The sequence below is a fragment of the Anomaloglossus baeobatrachus genome, chromosome 1 (assembly GCF_048569485.1).
Source record: "Anomaloglossus baeobatrachus isolate aAnoBae1 chromosome 1, aAnoBae1.hap1, whole genome shotgun sequence".
In the NCBI taxonomy this organism is placed as follows: domain Eukaryota; kingdom Metazoa; phylum Chordata; class Amphibia; order Anura; family Aromobatidae; genus Anomaloglossus; species Anomaloglossus baeobatrachus.
Window position 1 is genome coordinate 475546327 of NC_134353.1, and position 16878 is coordinate 475563204.

The 16878-nt window shown below is 48.9% G+C and overlaps 1 protein-coding gene across 2 annotated transcripts in view; it reads right to left on the reverse strand.

Annotated features, from left to right (window-relative positions):
* Window positions 1-16878, reverse strand: part of BABAM1 (BRISC and BRCA1 A complex member 1) — a 52564-nt gene that overhangs the window by 21465 nt on the left and 14221 nt on the right. The gene's annotated exons all lie outside the window — the stretch shown is intronic.

Consider the following 16878-nt stretch of genomic DNA (forward strand, 5'->3'; position numbering starts at 1 on the left):
CAGTATAGCTCTGGCTTTAGGTTATATAGGAAAATCCTGGTGATTGGTGCGCTTTAATTTTCAAAAGGATATAATTAAAACGCACAATTTGTTATGCAATTTCTTATGAGTTTGCCGATACCCCATAAGTGGTTGAAAACTACTTTTGATGCACAGTGCAAAGCTCAGAAGGGAAGAAGCACCATATTATAGTGCAGATTCTCATAGACAGGTTTGCAGGTGCCAAGTCACATTGGCAGAAGCCCTGGAAGTGCCAGAACAGCAGGTCCCCCATAAGTCATCCCATTTTACAAACTACACCCATCAATTAATTTATCTAGAGGTGCAGTGAGAAAATTAACACCAAGGTTTTAAAAGGCCTAATAAAAAAAATGGACCATATAGTTTGTTGTGTAAATTTTCTTGAATATGTCAATACCTCATTTGTGGTCAGAAACGACTTTTCAGGCACAGTACGAAGCTCAGTAGGGGAGGAATGACATATTATAGCACAGATTTTGTTGTTATGGTTTGCGTGTGCCTCCCCATAAGCGACCCCATTTTACAAACTACACCCATAAATAAATTGATCTAGGGCAGTGATGGCGAACCTATGGCACGCGTGCCACACTGGGCACGCAGAGCCCTTTGTGCTGGCACGCGCGCTGTCGCCACACTGAGCCACTTTGTACTGTCGGTGTGGTCGCGCCGACAGTACAAACTGGTGTTGGAGCGGAGGAGACATTTCTCCTGCCTCTGACACGCCTCCTCTCCTGAGCCGCAGGCCTGTTGCCTAGGAGATGGAGGGGCGTCAGTAGGCGGTGCCGGCATCCTGTGAGCGCGCGGGATCTTTCTGAACTGACTGAGGGCGGCGCGCAGCGGAGGAGCAGGGGCTCCAAGGTGAGTTTTTTTTTATTTTCAAGCTGTGTGTGGCTGTGGCAGGACGGGGGCAAACCCAGAGCACGAGGGCAAACCCAGAGCACGAGGGCAAACCCAGAGCACGGGGAAAACCCAGAGCACGGGGAAAACCCAGAGCACGGGGGCAAACTGACCACGGAGGCAAACCCAGAGCACGAGGGCAAACCCAGATCACGGGGGCAAACCCAGATCACGGGGGCAAACCCAGATCACGGGGGCAAACCCAGATCACGGGGGCAAACCCAGATCACGGGGGCAAACCCAGAGCACATGGGCAAAACCAGAGCACGGGGGCAAACCCAGAGCACGGGGCAAACCCAGAGCATGGGGGCAAACCCAGAGCACGGGGGCAAACCCAGAGCACGGGGGCAAACCCAGAGCACGGGGGCAAACCCAGAGCACGGGGGCAAACCCAGAGAAGAGAGGATGTCCAGCTCTTCAGGCAAAGAATCACGTCTTTATTTCATCATGCAGACACAGAGAATGACATGACCAGCACTACGCGTTTCAGGTGAAAACACTCACCCTTAATCATGATGCTGGAGAGACGGCGCTACAGAGTTTATATGCAAATGCTAATTAGCAGAACAGTTGTTTAAATCACTTAGGCACTTTACATATTCAAAAATAAAGTTTACCATGAAAGTTATTACATCTAAAATAAAATGCAAATACAAATACAAAATAGGTATCAATGGTTTTCTGGACTAAGTTAGGAATGTATATAAATTCTGACATTAATTGTGGTGCACAAATATACATATGCAGATATAACATCTACAAGTAAGTGCACATAAAATATATGCAAATGCATGACTATATATATGAATGAATCTGCACATATATGAGGATGCACACAAGAATTTTTTATGTGCATAGCTACAATATTTTTTTAAAAAATGTATTTATCTCCCCCTCATGTGCTATTGAAAAATCATGCTACCTTTAATTACAATTTTGGGTGCAAAATGACCAGAGTTGCCCAAGTAGTAAATATCCCAGAGCACGGGGGTAAAACCAGAGCACGGGGGCAAAACCAGAGCACGGGGGCAAACGTGGAGAGCACGGGGGCAAACATGGAGAGCACGGGGGCAAACATGGAGAGCACGGGGGCAAACATGGAGAGCACGGGGGCAAACATGGAGAGCACGGGGGCAAACATGGCTGCAAGGATGGGGGAAACATGGCTGCAAGGATGGAGAGAAACGTGCAAAGATGGGGGGGGAAACATGACTGCAAAGATGGGGGGAAACATGACTGCAAAGATGGGGGGAAACATGACTGCAAAGATGGGGGGGGAAACATGACTGCAAAGATGGGGGGGAAACATGACTGCAAAGATGGGGGGGAAACATGACTGCAAAGATGGGGGGGAAACATGACTGCAAAGATGGGGGGGAAACATGACTGCAAAGATGGGGGGGAAACATGACTGCAAAGATGGGGGGGGGGGACATGACTGCAAAGATGGGGGGGAAACATGACTGCAAAAATGGGGGGAAACATGACTGCAAAGATGTCTGGAAACATGACTGCAAAGATGGCTGCAAACATGCCAGGATGGGGTACATTTAGCAGGAAGGGGAACATGCCAGGATGGGGGGATACATTTACCAGGATGGGGGGAACCATGAAAGGATGGGGGTACATGAACATGCCAGGATGAGGAAAATTGCCAGGATGGGGAACATTTAGCAGGAAGGGTGACATTTATCAGGATGGGGTATATTTTACCAGGATGGGGTACGTTTACCAGGAAAGGGGACATTTACCAGGATAAGGGAACATGCCTGGATGAGGTACATTTACCAGGAATGAGGTACATGCCTGGATGGGGTACATTTACCAGGATGGGCTACATTTACCAGGATGAGGAATATTTACCAGGATGGGGACAAATATACCAGAATGTAAGAAATACATATCAGGATGGTGGACATGTTTACCAGGAAGTGGCCAGGAAGGGGGACAGAACTACACAATGAAGGGGAGGGGAGCCACTCGTACGTTTTTATGGGTTTTCAGGATGTTCAGACTTTGAAATGTAGATGTGGATTACAGGGTGACATCTGATTAGATTCCAGGCTAAAATCCCTTGTGTCTAATATGCTGCAATTTTTTTCCAGAAAGATCAATCCAACTGCTGTGTCTGGAAAGGGCAGGGGCTCAGCTTCAATGTGTGGTAAGCAGGCATGAGCGTGATGCCCCCTGCTGAAGAGAAGAGAAGACGGCAAAGGTAAGGTTACAATCAATTATTTACATAATAGGATTGGTTGGCACTTCGGAAAAAAAATGGGTTTAGGGATACAGTTTAGGCACTCGGCCTGTAAAAGGTTCGCTATGACTGATCTAGGGGATACAGTGATTATATTGACATCACAGGTGCTTTCACAGAATTGTATACTGTAGGACAGTAAAGAAAATACTGAAATTTTGTTTAAGCCGCAGATTTTACATTTTCACAAGGAGGAATAAGAAAAATGGCACCAAAATTTCTTAAGACCATTTCTGTTGATAGTAGCAATACCCTATATGTGGCTCTATAGTACTGTTTGGCCACACGGCAGGGTTCGGGAAGAAAGGAACGCTATTTGACTTTTGGAGAGCAGATTTTCCAAGAATAGTTCCAACTCCATTAAGTGCCAGAAGAGAAGAATACCACCTCAATTTTGGAAATTACACCACTCTGAGAATTCACTTACTGGTGTAGTGACTATTTTGACCATGGGTGATTTCTAGAAACGAGCAGGGGATGTTACAGAATGAATTGCAAAAATGCCATTATATTGCATGTACATTGTAGTAGCCATACATTGTGCCCAGCTTGTGGATCTGGAAAAATGCACCAAGTAAATTAAGTGATCTTTCCTTGCTACTATGCTGAGAAACAAGTTGACACTAACTGCGTTTTAGGCACGATGTGGGGCTCAAAACTGAGGGAAGCACTTTGGGATTGGGAGCGCAGATTTGGCTGGATTTCTTTTGCAGGTTGGATAAAGATGTCATGGCATTCTTCCAGAGCCTTTGTGTCTCCAGGATCATGGAAACCCCCTGTATTTCCACAGATGACAAAGTGGGGACTTGCTTTATTTTTGAAAAAGGAGTTGAAGCTTTTATTGGGAACATTTTACATGACACTTTAGATCACATTTATGCTGTGCTTTGCGCCGAGTACATACATTGGGGTTTACATCTAAATCTCTGAATAACATGTTTCAGATGAAACCCACAAAGGATTCATTCACTATAATGGTTCAACAGAGTTACTTTAGACTCTAGCCTCTGTTCGGCAGTTTCTGGCTTTTCAAAAGTGCTCAAAACTATGGCTGACCACTCTTATGAACGCTTACAAAGATGGACACCACTGGAATATAGGCCAGAGAGATTCTAAAATTACTCCCTTTGCCTCATTATTGGTGAATGATCTGTCGGGAGTTCTGTCTTGAGTCACGTATTTCAGAGATGTACACTAAAAATGGTGGAGGTACGGAGTAAGTGTATAGTGCCCCCCAGAGTAGTCTCCGGGGTCTCAGCTACAGGGGATAGCTGAGACCCTGGAGAACATGATCTGTGCTGCTTTTTTGGTCTCGTCAGATTAATTTTGTTTTTGAATAACTTGTTCTCTTTTAGCTAGTGTCAGGGTGCGTGTAAAAAAAAAAAAAAAAGACGATGTAATACTACAGTTAGATAAGGTTTAGTTTTTTGGGGGGCTTTTGGGGGGAGGTAAGGCAGGGATATATAATAAAATGGCGCACGGAATGTCTACTGTGGAGGACCCGTACGTGCTGCTTGCCTCTAGCAGTTCCGGGAGGAATACCGCCTCTGAAGCAGAATGGTTTTCAGTCAGTCAGTGATGACTCACTGGATCTCACAGCCCATCCCACAGATGGTTTGGAAGTCAGTTGTCACTACTGAAATGTCCCAGGCAGGGCCAAGTACCACAGTCCCCCCAACTTTGATATCAAAAACAGTCCTTTTCCACACAAATTCCCCTTTTGTAGCAGCCCCTGGCATCAAATTAGATGTCACTAATTTTGTCCCTTTAGATTTTTTTCTAAATCTTTGTAAGCCAAGACGTACTACAATTTATTGCCCACCAGACAAATGTATATGCCCATCAATACATTTTACAAAATCCCACATCCATCCAATCCTGTTCCTAGAACCCAATTGTCCCAGAAATAAAAAACATAATTGGGCATTACACTGCATACAGGTATAGTAAAAAATTGTCTATTTTAGTGACAATTCTAAAGCTCCTCCCCCCAGAAATAACCCCAATTATAATCACCTAAATAAATTGAGACCCCTAATTTCTCTCCTAAAAGATTAATTTCGAAATTCCTATACCCCAGAGCAAAATATTTCCATTGACGAGTCCTTGAAGAGTTACAAGGCAGTCTGTCATTTCTTCCCTCCACGCGTGCCAAATATGACATCAAATTAAACAAAAACATGAGAAACCACAACAGGGTACAAGTGCGCCCTTCTCATTTCTGAAGGTAGGGACTGACAAATCAACCCACCAAACTGCCCCCATATAATTGGCATCCTTGGCAAAATTGTGTGGGAGCTAATGACACCATTTCTAGATAAAGGTTAGCATGTGTACACCGATAATCACTATACAAGTATCTCGCTATACAACTATATAAATCCCACCATGCCGCAAAGACAAAGGCCTGTGGGACAGTCAGAAAAAACAGTCTGGTTTCTTGTCACAGTTGGTGTCCAGACGTTTAGAGAAGAAGGCATCATTCTCACTGGTAAGTGACCAAATTCTTGCAGTGAAGTGAAATGACAGTAAGGAAGTCTACATGCAACCACCCTGCATGTGGACCCTACTGTGACACTCAGTGACAGGGTTGCTACATGGACAAAGAGAAACCGATCTGTGAAACAAATTATAATAAGTAAGCTTCAACCACACATTGTGAAGCGAAAGACCAGGGACTGGTATAAAAAGGTATCAATCTACCTTATACAGACAGCTTTGTCCTGTACAAAGTTCCAAGGAGCGCTCAGTTTCTTCCCATACCAGGAGAAAATTGTTGAGTACCTCCTATATTACCCAACGGCACAGGAAGCAGCCTTCGAGTCAGAGGATATCTGGAGACTTTTCGAGCGACATTTCATGCTCCTTGTCCTCCCACTCCCACCCAAAACAATCTCCAATAAGGATTCCAGGTTTGTAGTAAGTGTCGCGGGCGGAGGAGGGGACGCCGCACTCTCCCACTGCTCGGGTCCGGCTGCCGCTGCTGCTGCGGCCTGCTGCTGCTCGGTGGCTCGAGCGATGGGCCGGATCCCGGGGACTCGAGCGGCGCTCCTCGCCCGTGAGTGAAAGGGGGATTGGTTTTGGGATTGTTTATTGTCCGTGACGCCACCCACGGTTGTGGTGATTAAGTGGACACCACCGCTGCTCTGTATGGGGATCCCGGGAGCGATGACAGGGAGCAGCAAAGTTGTTGGTTCTCCCCTCCGTGGGTAGGGGATAGTTGTCCCGGGGCCCAGTGATGAGGTGGGTGATGAGGGATGGCGGGGCCGGTGCAGGGCTTGGTGGGGTGCAGGGACGCGGGGGCAGCGCTGTGCCTCACGGCAATGTGGTACTCACTCAGCCTGAGACGGGGACACAGTTCTCGGTAAAACACACGGCTGGAAAGACGGTTCCCACGGACGGCTGCAGTTGCTTTTCCCCAGTAGTTGACAGCGACGGTCCCTTTTCCTGCACCTAAGATGATGATGGTAGCGATGGGTTCCCACCGGTAACCCGCTCCCCGACTTGGTTATGGGCCGGAGGAGCCCTACTTTGCCCACTGGCGCTGGCCCTGAGAAACTGGTGCCCTGGCAGTGGCGGTGTCTCTCTCTAACGGTCGGACTGTTGCCTTCAATCGGGACTTGGTTGTTGGGAGACCCAGAGGTCCCCTTCACTGACGGATTTGGCAAATTCACGGCAACTCCTAGCCTTGCCGGGATCCGAAAGGCCCCTGCCAATGGTGCTGACTGCTCTTCGTATACCGCTCCGGTACCGCCGGGCCACCACCCGTCCACGGTCCTTCCGGCAACCTCCAAGCAGCCTCTCCTGCAGACAGTCACCGCCGTCTCCTAACCTTGCTGTTCTCAGTCCGGGGCACACACCCGGACCCACTTCAGGCTTTCTTAAATGTTACTTTCACTGTCACTACTCTCACTTGCTCCTCTACCACTTCCTTCTCCTTCACTCCCCTAGCTTGACTGATTGGTTTTCCCGCCTCCAGGGCTGTGAACTCCTCGGTGGGCGGAGCCAACCGCCTGGCCCACCCCCTGGTGTGGACATCAGCCCCTGGAGGAAGGAAACAAGGATTTTTGTGTAGCTTTGGTGTACCTATCTGGGGTGTAGGGTGTGGCGGTGTCATTACCTGTGACCCCTGGCTTGCCCAGGGCGTCACATTCCCCCTTAGCAAAATGCAGACCCTCCGCGGGCTGCCCGTCCAACACCGGTTTTATTTTCTGAAAAGATATAAAAGGCAAACATACAAATAAAATAACTTCATCCCACATCGGGAGGTTCATTTCTTAAACGTTACCAACATTTTCAACGGTTGCGGGTGCCGCTCTCTCCCACCCAAGTAACCTGGCCCTGATGCTGCCCCTAAAACCCAGGCAGCACCCCTTGACCCCAGTCCTGAACCAGTTACCCGAGCGGGATCTGTCCTTCCCCTCCAGAGGGTAGCCACCGGTTCCTGTGGTGGCTGGGCCCCAGCCTGCTCCACTGCGGGCCCTCCCTCCAACCTGCCTCTCCGGAGGCGGTAACGGTTAGCTGCAACAACAGATTTTATTTACAAGCCACTAATGTTTGTGGTTGCCCTGCAAGTTCACGGGCTTGTCCATAGGAGTTCCTATGCAAAACTTTTTGAAGAGTCCCCACGGGGACAACAATGCCGGCAACAGCCGGTTCCAAATCACGGTTAATCAGGTTAGGCCGGTTTCACACATCCGGCTTTTTGCCGTTTTGCCGGATCCGGCGCTCTCCCGTACAGACAATACAGTACAGTGACAGCGCTGTAACTTCCGGGTCACATGCGCCGGTCACATGACAGCATGTGACCGTAGTCACTGTATGGGAGAGCGCCGGATCCGGCAAAACGCCTGATGTGTGAAACCGGCCTTACTGTTCGGTAATCAATTTTCATTTTCTTCAAAAACTTTCAACATTTAAACACACAGAGGGTCCCAACGGGGACGGTGCAACGGTGCTCCGCTGCCCTACTCAGATTCTTCAGCTGAGGCGGATCCATCTTCCGCCACCAGCATATCAAACATGCACTGACATGCCTGCTGCGACAGGGGTGCCCGGTATCCATTTCCACTGGTGCGCGGGGTGTAGAAAACCACTGGGTCCCCTTCGTAGCGGGGACGCTCACTTGCCCCCTCTAACTCAGCAGTGGGCCCGGGGCCGGAGTCATCATCCATTAGTCCTGCGTCAGGCGGGTTGCCGCTAGCTGCCACAGCCTCCTGACCTCCAGCATCCAGCACATCAGATCCTTCTGCAGTAGCACAGGGCAGCAGGTCAGGCGAGTTTACACTGAGGCGCCCCATAAGGAACGGCAAGGGTGATGCACAGGTCGAAACTAGGCCGGGCCCCTCAGCCGCAGCGGCCGGTCCAGGGAGGACATAGGGACATGGGTCACCAGTCGACTCTGTTACATCTATTCCCCTCCTGTACATCGGGGCAGTTGTAATCAGCATCTCCACCTCGTTGGTCCACTGCTCCATCATCCGGAAGATCTGATCCTGCTGATGTTGGTGGAACGCAATCACCCGGGCCTTCATCCACGCTACAGTCCCGGACTCGGGGTCTGGCCCCATCACTGCCAGGACTTCTGGCACAATTTTGTCAAGGGGCCGCGGTCCTAGCGGTTCCCCTGGGTGTACTTCAGGGACGTTCTGGACGTCTGCAGCCGGTTGGTCCGCTGGGGCGGCTTGGCAGGGTACCGCTACCGGTTGGGCAGGTAGCGGGCCTAGTGGCGGAGCGGCAGCAGCTAGCACGGGTAGCGGGGAAAGAGGCAGGGTGAGCGGAAGCCGGCCGGGCTCCTCAGCTTCAATGGCCGATCCCTCAGGAATACAGGGGCGTGGGTCTCTTACCCGCTCCTCCAAATCCCCTTCCATCTCGCGTCTCCGCATAGCAGCCACCACGTCCGCCATGTCGGTCTCCCACTCCTCCAAGAGGAGTTGCATGTGGGCCTGCAGACGATTACTCAGCAGGACGGTCCGGTCCCGGGGGCCTCGCTGTTATTAACTGGAGCGGACATCTCGGCAGTCGTGTCTTCCAGGAACTAGCAACAAGATGGCCACAGGGTCCTGGCGTCCCTGCTCTTATAGCCGCGGCTACATGCACTCAGTCGCCATTTCGTCCCCCTTAGCCTCTTTCCGGCCCCTTCTCTATCGGGGCGGGGTTATGGCCTTCGCGCCTCCGCTACTCGAGAAGACGCTCGAGCGGGAACTCTTCGCGCCAAAGATGGCGACTTCTGAAATTTTGCGGCCGGACACCTCCGTCGGTCACAAGGTGCACCTCTACCCAACGTCAGAGCGGTAATATCCTGTTCGTGACGCCAAGTTGTCGCGGGCGGAGGAGGGGACGCCGCGCTCTCCCACTGCTCGGGTCGGCTGCCGCTGCTGCTGCGGCCTGCTGCTGCTCGGTGGCTCGAGCGATGGGCCGGATCCCGGGGACTCGAGCGGCGCTCCTCGCCCGTGCATGAAAGGGGGATTGGTTTTGGGATTGTTTATTGTCCGTGTCGCCACCCACGGTTGTGGTGATTAAGTGGACACCACCGCTGCTCTGTATGGGGATCCCGGGAGCGATGACAGGGAGCAGCAAAGTTGTTGGTTCTCCCCTCCGTGGGTAGGGGGTAGTTGTCCCGGGGCCCAGTGATGAGGTGGGTGATGAGGGATGGTGGGGCCGGTGCAGGGCTTGGTGGGGTGCAGGGACGCGGGGGCAGCGCTGTGCCTCACGGCACTGTGGTACTCACTCAGCCTGAGACGGGGACACAGTTCTCGGTAAAACACACGGCTGGAAAGACAGTTCCCACGGACGGCTGCAGTTGCTTTTCCCCAGTAGTTGACGGCGACGGTCGCCTTTTCCTGCACCTAAGATGATGATGGTAGCGATGGGTTCCCACCGGTAACCCGCTCCCCGACTTGGTTATGGTCCGGAGGAGTCCTACTTTGCCCGCAGGCGCTGGCCCTGAGAAATTGGTGCCCTGGCGGTGGCGGTGTCTCTCTCTAACGGTCGGACTGTTGCCTTCAATCGGGACTTGGTTGTTGGGAGACCCAGAGGTCCCCTTCACTGACGGATATGGCAAATTCACGGCGACTCCTAGCCTTGCCGGGATCCGAAAGGCCCCTGCCAATGGTGCTGACTGCTCTTCGTATACCGCTCCGGTACCGCCGGGCCACCACCCGTCCACGGTCCTTCCGGCAACCTCCAAGCAGCCTCTCCTGCAGACAGTCACCGCCGTCTGCTAACCTTGCTGTTCTCAGTCCGGGGCACACACCCGGACCCACTTCAGGCTTTCTTAAATGTTACTTTCACTGTCACTACTCTCACTTGCTCCTCTACCACTTCCTTCTCCTTCACTCCCCTAGGCCTGGCCCACCCCCTGGTGTGGACATCAGCCCCTGGAGGAAGGCAACAAGGATTTTTGTGTAGCTTTGGTGTACCTATCTGGGGTGTAGGGTGTGGCGGTGTCATTACCTGTGACCCCTGACTTGCCCAGGGCGTCACATAAGCATGGCAGAAGGAGTGATTCCTGGTATTAATGCCCCATGTGCCCATCCCAACTATGCCTTTGCGTTACCCCCTCTTGAGATCTACCACACAACTTCCAATTATTGAATTGGCATGAACAACACCATGGTGTGGCAGTGACTTTTTTATTTTCAAATAATTTATATTTTCAGTTCAGTGAGCCATAGTAGTATCTATTTATTACTTGTGCCATAAAAATTAATTCACCAAAAAGAACATAAATTCAGAACCCCCCCCCCAAAAAAAAACTCACTAGAAAAAAAAAGCTATGAGCCAACACAGGTTAAAATGGCAAATGCACTCGCAAAATGCAGCCGGCCCCTCATGATAAAGATGATAAAGGTGGGGGGGGTAACACAGGTGCAGAATACATGAGACAACCACTCACAGCCTACCAACACATGGAGGGGGTGGCTGCTGGTATTAAACATGCACGCTAATGAGATTTTTTTTTTTCCCCCATAAAACTTACTATTTTCATCAATAACATAAATTTTACCCCTTTTCACAATTAATTTCAGGACTTGATCATCAGATACCAAACTATTATTCAGACAAATTCTCGTCCACATGTCCTGGACTAAATACTCCAGAATGTGGACCCCACAACTGTTCTGGAAACGTCAGGTCATCTGACAATGAATTCCAGGACTTGACAGAACATTTTTGACCATTTATCTTAGTTGACGGTTTTTACCGTGCCTTACTACACTACTTTTCTTTGCATTTACATTACCTTTATATTGGTGATCTAACTTTCTCTCTTTCTCGTCCCGGATCCGCTCCCCATTGACATATATGGGTCCGGATTCCGGATCGGATCCGGACTTTTTTGACAACCCGCGACGGATCCGCCGGACCCGGATTATTGACGATCCGCTCAGCTCTAATCTTCTCGCCCTGCTGGTGTTCTTTCATCTTTGGAACAAACTCAGGTTTGCCATATAGTTGGCTGCATTTTCCTCCACATTTTGAAGAGTTTGTCTGTACCCCAGTAAAGTTTATTCTTCCTGTTACAATATATGCAATTGTGTGATAACTCTTTTGTTAGCAAGACCAAGTTTTATAATCAGCAAATTTGTTTTTAGGAGCATTGCTTCCTTTGGGAATAATAATTCCTGGAAGGTTTTTTAAGTTTGGCAACTCAATGTCTCTGTAAGTTTTGAATGGCTCCTGGAATTTTACCCTGAAGACCAAATGGTGCACTATTATAGGCACAACCGTGTGTCCAGTACTCAAATCTGTGCCAATATATGATATATTCCAAACAGAGCCAAATTTTTTTGACCACATGTCGGGTATTGCTGCGTTCATAAGAATGTGGGAAACAAACTGTGGGCTCCACTTTTTGGTGTTACCTCTTGTTAAAGTGAGACATTTGAACAATTTTGTTTCAATAGGACAGCCTAATGTTATCAAATTCTGTGAAGTACCTTTGGGCTCAAAATGCTCACTATACCCCTAGATAAAATCCTTGAAAGGGTCTGGTTTACAAAATGGGGTCACTTGTGGGGGCTCTGCAAATGCAACATAGTTCACATAATCTATTTCAGCCAAATTTGTGTTCCAAACTTCATATATTTCTCCTTCCCTTCTGAGCATCCCATTTTCCCAAACAGAGGTTTCTGACCACATGTGGGGTATCAGTGCACTCAGAAGAAAGTAGATAACAAATTTTGGGGTCCATTTTGTAGCACTATCCCTTTTACAAGTGAATAAATTGGAGCTAAAGCAACATTTCTGGGTAAAATGTAAATTATATTTTTCATTCCACTTTGCATTCATTCCTGTGAAGCACCTGAAGGGTTAATAAACTTCTTGGATGTGGTTTTGAGCACTTTGAGTTTGCAGGTTATAGAATAGTGTCACTTTTGGGTATTTTCTGTCACCTAGGCCTCCCAAAGTCACTTCAAATGTGATGTGGTCCCTAAAAAAAATGGTTGTGTAAATTTAGCTGGAAAAATGAGAAATTGCTGATTAACTTTTAACCCTTCTGAACAAGAAGAAAAAAAAAAAAAAGTTTAAAAAAACGCGCTTTCCCACGTAGACATGTGGGAAATATTATTTATTTACTATTTTTTGTGACAGAACTCTGGTTTAAGGAGATAAAAATTCAAACTTAAAAAATTACAAAATTTTCATCACATTTCTGATTTGTGTACCACTGACATGAAGTACAATGTGTCACAAAAAAAATAACCTCAGAATCACCGGGATCCGCTGAAGAATTCCGAAGTTATTACATCATGAAGTGACACTGGTCAGAATTTGGCCTTGTCATTAGGGACAAAATTGGCTCCGTCGCTAAAGGGTTAAACAATATGACAAAACAAAACCCGCAATCAAAGACCAGTAACTATTTTATATTGTGAAAACCTAGGGCCTGATTCATGCAGCTGTTTTTGCAAGAATACGGACATAAAACTCCTTCAAATGTTGCAAACTTCATGTTGCACAAATTTGTAACTTTTGACATTTTTGCAGAAGTTTCAGCCACTTCGGCAAGAGCGGGGAAGCCGGGGTGGTTGAGACATTAACGCCACCACCATGAACTTACACCAGAAATGTTACTCATCCTGAACTGGAGTTGTATTTCTAGAGAGGAGCACAGCAGTGCTATGTGTCTAATCCATTAAAGGGAACCTGTCAGCAGAAATTTCCCCTAAAACCTAACAGATTCCCCCTCTGCAGCTCCTGGGCTGCATTCTAGAAAGGTCCCTGTTATTATTGTGCCCCCTTTCTGACCAAAAAAAAAAGAGTTTATAAAGAGGTACCTTTTTGGCTTCGGATTCTATAAATGTGACATGGGGGCGGGCAGCCTGATGGCCGTTATTCTGCCCCCTGGTCCTGTATGCCGCCCCCATCGCTGATTTCCATACTTTTGGACGACGCCCACTGCTCCAGCCATCCCCACGCATGCCCAGTGCCAGTCTCACGGGACTGAGCAGTGTGACCGCTGGTGACGTGTGCGCAGACAAGTGATTATGGGCGGGACTGTGACTGTTATCAGCAAGTACCCGCCCATAATCTCGTGAGCGCGCAAACCTCTCCAGCGGTCACACTGTGCTCAGTGTAGATGCTAGACTGTATGGGCTGCTTCCAGGGATGACGTCCCTTTGTCACGTGATAGTATTTTGAACACGCCCCTATCACGTGACAAAGGGACGTCATCCCTGGAAGCAGCCCATACAGTCTAGCATCTACACTGAGCACAGTGTGACCGCTGGAGAGGTTTGCGCGCTCACGAGATTATGGGCGGGTACTTGCTGATAACAGTCACAGTCCCGCCCATAATCACTTGTCTGCGCACACGTCACCAGCGGTCACACTGCTCAGTCCCGTGAGACTGGCACTGGGCATGCGCGGGGATGGCTGGAGCAGTGGGCGGCGTCCAAAAGTATGGAAATCAGCGATGGGGGCGGCATACAGGACCAGGGGGCAGAATAACGGCCATCAGGCTGCCCGCCCCCGTGTCACATTTATAGAATCCGAAGCCAAAAAGGTACCTCTTTATAAACTCTTTTTTTTGGTCAGAAAGGGGGCACAATAATAACAGGGACCTTTCTAGAATGCAGCCCAGGAGCTGCAGAGGGGGAATCTGTTAGGTTTTAGGGGAAATTTCTGCTGACAGGTTCCCTTTAAGTGTAACGTACCTCTTAACCCCTTCAGCCCCGGGGCACTTTCCGTTTTTTGTTTTTTTGCTCCCCTTTGTCTGAGAGCCGTAACTTTTTTATTTTTCCGTCAATCTTGCCATATGAGGGCTTGTTTTTTGCGGGACAAGTTGTACTTTTAAATGAAACCATAAGTTTTACCATATGGTGTACTGGAAAACAGCAAAAAAATTCCAAGTGTGGAAAAATTGCAAAAAAAGTGTGATGGCACAATAGTTTTTGGGATCTTTTATTCACGGTGTTCACTATATGGTAAAACTGATGACTGGGTATGATGCCTGAGGTCGGTGCGAGTTTGTAGACACCAAACATGTATAGGTTTACTTGTATCTAAGGGGTTAAAAAAAAATCACAAGCTTGTCCAATAAAAGTGGCGTACGTTTTGCGCCATTTTCCGAAACCCGTAGAGTTCTCATTTTTTGGGATCTATGGCTCAGTGACGGCTTATTTTTTGCGTCTCGAGCTGATGTTTCTAATGGTAGCATTTTTGCGCAGATGCTACGTTTTGATCGCCTGTTATTGCATTTTGCGTAAAACTTGCGACAACGCCGTTTACCAATCAGATTAATTGATTTTATATTTTGATAGATCGGGCATTTCTGAACGCGGCGATACCAAATATGTGTATATTTATTTTTTTTTTAACCCTTTAATTTTCAATGGGGGGAAACGGGGGTGATTTGAACTTTTAGGTTTTTTGTTTTTTTTTTAATTTTTTAAAACTTTTTTTTTACTTTATTTATTTTACTAGTCCCCCTAGGGGGCTATAGCGATCAGCAATACGATCGCTGATCGCTATCTGCTGATCACAGCTATACCGCTGTAAACAGCAGAAATAGTCACTTTCTTTTTTCCTCTGCTCCGTGCGGAGGAAAAAGGAAAGTGAAACTTCGTAGCAGCTACTGTGCTACGATGGCAACCACCGAACGTCACGTGATCACTCACGTGACTTCCGATGGGGGCGGCGGTAAGTAGAAAACATGGCCGCGCGCATATAGATCTCGCTGCCAGACTTTGGCAGCGAGATCTAAGGGGTTAATGTTCCGGGTGTAATGCGATTCCACTCGGAACATGTAGGCACACATGTCAGCTGTTGAAAACAGCTGATATGTGTGCCGATCCACGCCACCTGCCCGTGTCAGGGGGCGGGGCTTACCGGGACCCGATCCATGACGGAAAGATCCGTCCATGGTCGTGAAGGGGTTAAGGGTGCTTTACACGCTGCGACATCGCTAGCGATCCAGTTAGCGATGTGACACGCCAGATCGCAAATGCGATCTGCCGAGATCGCACATAGGTCGGGTTTATAGCGCCTGTCACATGTGCGATCTCGGCAGATCGCATCTGCGATCTGGCGTGCCACATCGCTAACGAGATCGCTAGCAATGTCGCAGCATGTAAAGCACCCTTTAATGAATTAGGTGCATCTTATGTCTCCACTCCATCATGAGGACTAGTGTGCACAACACAAGTGTTAGGCCTCTTTCACACGTTCGTGAAAATCACGCACGTTTTTCATGGACGTGTCAAAGGTGCATATTGCCCTGCGTGAGCCGTGTTTATGGCACACGTGTGTTATCCGTGATAACACACGGAGAACGGGAACTTTCTGCTCACCTGTCCCTGGCGTTGCTGTCCGTGGTGCTGATCTTCGGTCTCCGGTCCTGCCAACTCCCCGCTGCAGCTTCTTCCGGTCCGCAGTGAAGTGAATATGCAATGAGCGGCGGTCGGAAGCAAGTGACAGCAGCGGCAGAGACAGCAGGGCTGGAGAAGGTGAGTAAAGTTTTTTTTTTTTTCTCAGACATGTGTGTTTTCTCCAGCGCGTGTCACAGAGAACAGCTCCGTGTGGTCTGTTTGCGTTCCGTTTGCATTCCGTGTGACACCGGTGATGCCGGAGAATAACGGACATGTTGATGTGTGGAGCACACGGACACACGTATGCTCCACATGTACACACGGTCCATGGCAGAACACGCACGTGAGCGCAGACCCATTGATTTTACTGGGTCTACGTGTGCCCGTGTCTCCGGTACGTGAGGAAACGGACCAAACACGTACCGGAGACAAGAACGTGTGAAAGAGGCCTTAAAGCTTGGAACCCTTAGGGCAGGGGTCCCCAACCTGTGGCTCGGGAGCCACATGTGGCTTGCGGACCCGGAGTATTTGGCTCGCAGCTGTCTTCCAGCTTGGTGCATGAGCACCGAGTCTTGCAAACAGCTATGAAGAGCAGGTCTCCAGTTGGGTACTTTTGTGAGTTGCCCTACACAGAAGATCAGATCTGAATGGGGGTCACATAAAAATCCCTGGATGTTGGTATTCTGCCTCGGTGTGATTTCTGTGGAACAGCTTTGGTTGTCATTGTACTGGTAATGGGTTCTCTTGGTGTCACTACTGTGACGGGGGTGGGAGCTGGATGTGGCTCGCGACCCTCTCTCAGAGCTGGATCTGGCTCTCATGGTCAGAAAGGTTGACCTCTGCCTAAAGGGGGTGTTACACGCAGCGATATCGCTAGCAATATCGCTGGTG